The sequence below is a fragment of the Helianthus annuus genome, chromosome 14 (assembly GCF_002127325.2).
Source record: "Helianthus annuus cultivar XRQ/B chromosome 14, HanXRQr2.0-SUNRISE, whole genome shotgun sequence".
Taxonomy (NCBI): Eukaryota; Viridiplantae; Streptophyta; class Magnoliopsida; order Asterales; family Asteraceae; genus Helianthus; species Helianthus annuus.
This window is the reverse complement of record NC_035446.2, coordinates 120581105-120586450: the sequence shown is the minus strand read 5'-3', so window position 1 is coordinate 120586450 and position 5346 is coordinate 120581105.

Sequence of the window (5346 nt, the reverse complement as noted above, 5' to 3'; positions counted from 1 at the left end):
GTCCATGAGTGAGGAAAATGTGCAGGAACTCCATACTTTTGGTGAGGAGTTAGTTGAGGAAGGAGAGAGAATCAAACAAATAAGAGAGAAGCTCGTTTGGAAGTACAACGAGCATGAAATGCAATATTGGAACCACCACTAGCAACGATAATAATAATAATCATCATAATAATAATAATAATATGGATATATATATATATATATATATATATAAATGTGTGTAGTTTAAGTACCTATTGATGCATAAGTAGTAGTGTGTTTCAATTTCCGTTGTAGACTGTAACAGATATATATAAAAAGAGTAGAATGTCGCAATGCTCGACGATTTTGATCAATGTGTTTGTGTGATTGTTTACATTAAATCTTATTCTATGATATTAATACCCGGTAAATGTTTATAATTCAGATGGACAACTAAGTAAATCAGGAAAACCAGAATAACGATAATAATGGGAACCAAATAGATAACAGTGCCATCCAACACATAGTAGCACAAGGAATTATAAATGTTATGCCATATATCATAGAGACTGTTAAAGAAGCAGAAAATAATAAAACTGATAATGGAAGTAAACGACCACCTACTGAACCCTGTCACAGCGTGAATAATGGACCGCTACTTCAATTGCCTATTCCAAAAAGAAAAAGAACCATGTCATATGGTTATTCTTACAAAGAATTCTGGTCCTGCAAACCAATAAAATTCTCTGGCAATGAAGGAGCCATTACAGCTCTACGTTGGATAGAAAAGACAGAAGCAATCTTAAAAATAAGCAAATGTGCAGAGGAAGATAAAATTATTTTTGCTTCTAATCTATTTAAGAATGCAGCCTTAGAATGGTGGAATACTATTCTCCAGTCCAGGGGAAGTGACAGAGTCTATAATATGGAATGGACTGATTTTAAGAACATGGTTGAAAGAAAAATCTGTCATCCCAATGAAAAATAACAAATTGATAATAAGTTCTTAAACCTTAAAATGACTGGAGTGGACTGCAAAGATTACACTACCGTATTCTTCGAATATGCTATAATAGTGCCAAACCTAGCCTCACCAGAACCAGTATTAGTCTCCCGTTACATTTGTGGATTAATTAGTGAAATCAGACATGTAGTCAAGGCAGCTAGACCACAAACCATAGAAGAAGCAGTAGAATTAGCCAATACCTTGACTGATGAATTAGTACGTACGCAAGAAGAAAACCAGAGGAAGAACCTAGTCCAAAAGTTTACCCAGGAATTTCGCTACGGAAATTCCAACCATGGGAAAAATATATGTTCTACTCTTGCACCTTACTGTAAGTATTACAAGAAGAACCATTCAGGAAGATGCTCCATATACTGCAACTTCTGCAAAATACCTGGACACAAGGAAGAAGACTGCAGGAAGAAACCCAGTAATGGGATGTGCTTCAATTGTGGAGAAAAGGGACATATCAAAGCGAACTGTCCGAAACTAGCTCCAGCAACTAACAGCAAAACTACCAAGAATGCTAGAGCGTTTATTCTGACAGCTGAAGAAGCCAAGATGATTCCGGACGTGATTGTCGGTACGTTTTTAGTTAATGATATTTTTGCTAAAGTATTATTTGACTCTGGTGCGAACCAAAGTTTTATTAATACTTCATTCTGCAAACTTCTCAATCAACCATTAACTAAACTTCAACAAGAATGTTTGGTAGAAATGGCAAATGGAGAATCCATTAAGATTTCTGAAATCTTGCAGGGAGCAAGAATAGAAATTTTAAACCATAAATTTATTACTAACATTTATCCAATGAATCTGGTTGGATTTGATATTGTATTAGGAATGGATTGGCTAGTAGCCAATAAAGCCAGTATTCTATGTGATCAAAAGTCAATACAAGTAAATTCACCAAAGGTTGAAAAGATCACAATTAAAGGAGATAAGCCAACCAGGTCCACAAAATTCATTTATGTGATGAAAACAACAAGCTATGCAAGAAAAGGATCACTAGTATATATGATTTCTATAATCATTAACACTAAAGGAAAAGAATTGAAAGATATTCCCATAGTATCTCAATTCTCAGATGTTTTTCCAGAAAAGCTACCTGGATTACCGCCAGATAGATAAGTTGAATTAAGGATTCACCTGTTGGTGCATACGTCTGTTGACTTCGTCTTGTATCGAGTCTTGTGTGTATTTAGATAGATCAGGGCACGTTATATGAGAAATCTGTCAAATATGGGTTTGAAGGTGATTTCGCACGAAATTCCAATTGGTAATTCCACACGAAATTAAGTGATAATTTCGCACGAAATCTGATTTCGCATGAAATCTAATTTCGTTTGTGGTATTCCGTGCGAAATTAGCTCTCCTATAAATAACCTTGAGGTGCCATGTCATTTGTAACTTTCCGGTTTCAGTACCGAACTGCTGCCGAAGTGTCTACTCGCTGTAAATCTTTGTCAAATCAATCAAAAGACAGTTTAAAGTGAATATCTAGCTGAATTGACTCAATACGTTTGTTTCCGCCTCTTGTATTGAGCAAAAACTCTTCTGATTGACTCATTCGGGTCAGAAATCGATCCTACAAGTGGCATCAGAGCTCAGGATGAAGAGTTCTTACCAATTCAGCTGCAAATTCTGATTTCTACACCTTCTTTTTCACAATTAACAAGTTTTTACGGACAAAATGATTTGAATTTTACACATTATACGCGCAATAGTGTTTTAACAAAGCCTTGAAAGTTTCAGACTTAAAATCGGACAAAAATCTGATCAATTTTGACAAAATCAGCTCGAGATGATGACATCAGCAGTATTTCGCACGAAATCACATTTTGTGATTGATTTCGCTTGAAAGTGTTGAGTATTTCGCACGAAATTAATATTTCGTGTGAACATTTCGTACGAATCAGCCTATTTCGCATCTAAGTGATATTTCGTTTGGTGATTCCGCACGAAATTAGCTATTTCGTGTGAAAAAGGTATTCGTGTGAGCTGATTTCGTTTGAAGTTGTCCTGCAGGTTGTTTTCATTTGAACAGGGTAATTTCGCACCAAAAGCTATTCCGTGTGAAAGTTAATTTCGTTTGAACATTCTGATATTGTGAAACTTTGAAAACCGAAACATGGAAGATGAATTCTACAACGCATTTGCTACTCCGATTACCATTACTCAGCAAGCAATGTTGGAAAATGAAACGGGAACTATGCAAAAACCGCCAAAACTCATGAATATTGAAGAATATAAAGGATGGGAAGAACGATTTGAGAATTGGGTGCAAGCTAATTACTTCGACGTTTGGGAATGTGTTGAAACGAAATATGTTAGACCAATGACTGATGATGAGGAGGTTATTGCAATTAAAGATCTTAGTGCCGAGGAGAAAAAGAAATACAAAGATGAAAAAATGATGACTAGTTTGTTACATCAAGCTGTTAAGGAAGATATTTTGGTTTTGTTGCAATGGAACTGCTTATTCGATTTGGAAATCTTTAAAATCAAAATTTGTTGGAAGTAAAGAAATGATCAAAAACAAAAAGTCGCTCTTGAAAAAGGAATTTGATCTATTTCGTGGTTTGAGAACTGAGAGCACCAAGCAGATCATTGAAAGATACTGCAATTTGTTAGTCAACATGAAAAGGGTGAGCATCACAAAGGATAATGAAGAATTGATTGAGAAACGGGCTGATGCGTTGCCACATGAAACTTGGGGCACATACCTCATGATGTTGAGAAACAAGAAGGATTTTAGCAATCTAACACTGAGTAAGTTCATTGAAAAGCTTGAAGCTCAAGAGATGAAACAAAGGAAGATTTCGAGAATGAAGGATTTTGATGGTGAACAAGATATTGGTCTTTACTATAAAGGAGGTATCAGTGATAAGACCAACATGTCACCAAAGGTTGAAACTGCATTCAGTGCAAAGAGTTCATCGGGAGGTTCATCTAAAGGATCAAACAGCAAAACAAGTTTTTCATCATATCCGTCATTTGATCCAAACTTGTCAGCAACCAAGAATGGCAAGAAGTTACAATACAACATTGTATTGAATCTTGAGAATGATCAAGATTACTCAGAAGAAGTTGCTAAAAGTCATATGTCTTTGTTGGGAACTGTGTTAGAATCATATGGTAGTCTAGTTGCAAGGAGGATAGGGAATCCAATGCTGACAAAAGAGGATTACGATCAGATTGATGCCGAGGAGATGCAGTTGATGGATATAAAGCGGTGTTTGGCAAGTGTGTTGAGGAGAGCTGAGAAATTCAGACAAATTACGGGAAGAGATGATTTCCGTGATGCAAATGTTTCTACTTTAGGTTTTGATAAATCTAAAATTACTTGTTTTCGTTGCTGGGAAAAAGGACACTTCAAGAGAGAATGCACAAATTGCGAAGCAAGTGGAGCTCAAAATCCGTTCAATAACAATGATTATTATCAGAAAGCAATTTATCATCAAGTTGCTCAACAACCACATCAACAACAACCACAAACTGCTCATGCCAGGAAGCAGATTGAAGAATCATCAAAGAGAGATTGTTTGGTGAATCAAGAAGATAAAAAATCATCAAAAGGTTTCAGTTGGGACAAATATGTTTCAGCTGATAGTAAAGCATGTCTGATAAATCAAGATGATGAAAAATTACCAGAAGGGTTTAGCTGGGAAAATTTCAATTGGGATGACTATGATCCTAACAAAACACCAAATCACAAAGCTTTTGTTGCTCGAGTTGCTGATGACAGTGATAATGATGATAATTATTATGCAAGGAGAATGGAAGAGCATTTAAGAATGATGGAGGAGAGTGACAGTGATGATGAAAAAGCTAAAAAGAAAAAGAAGAAAGCTAAAAAAACCAGTAAGCAGTGATGATGAAGAAGTTCCTATGATTAGGAAAAAGGTAAAAGATATTCCAGCTTTCAAAATTGAAGCAGAAGTTGATGCTCAAAAGATTCCGGTGATATGTGAAAACTGTGAAGCTGTGAAGAAGCAAAACAGTACTTTGATTCATAACATGAACAGATTAAAAGAATCTTATGATGTTCTGAATAAAGCAATGAATCAGTACAACCAATCCAGCAGTGAACAAGCAACAACCATGAAGACAATTCAAGGAGCTTTCATGATAAAGCAGAGAGTTGTCAACAATTATATTGAAAAATGTGTTGTTCTTGAACAGAAACTAGAAACACAAAGGATTGAAACAGAAAGAGTTAATCGATTGTTAAAAAGTTACTCATGTACTTCTTATGTCATTGACAGGATTTATCCAACCATTGAAGGCATGAAGGCATTTGAAGAAGAAACATCTGAAGAAAAGACTTCTGAAAAGAAAAAGGATACTGAAGTGAAGATTTCTGGTAAGAAACAAAG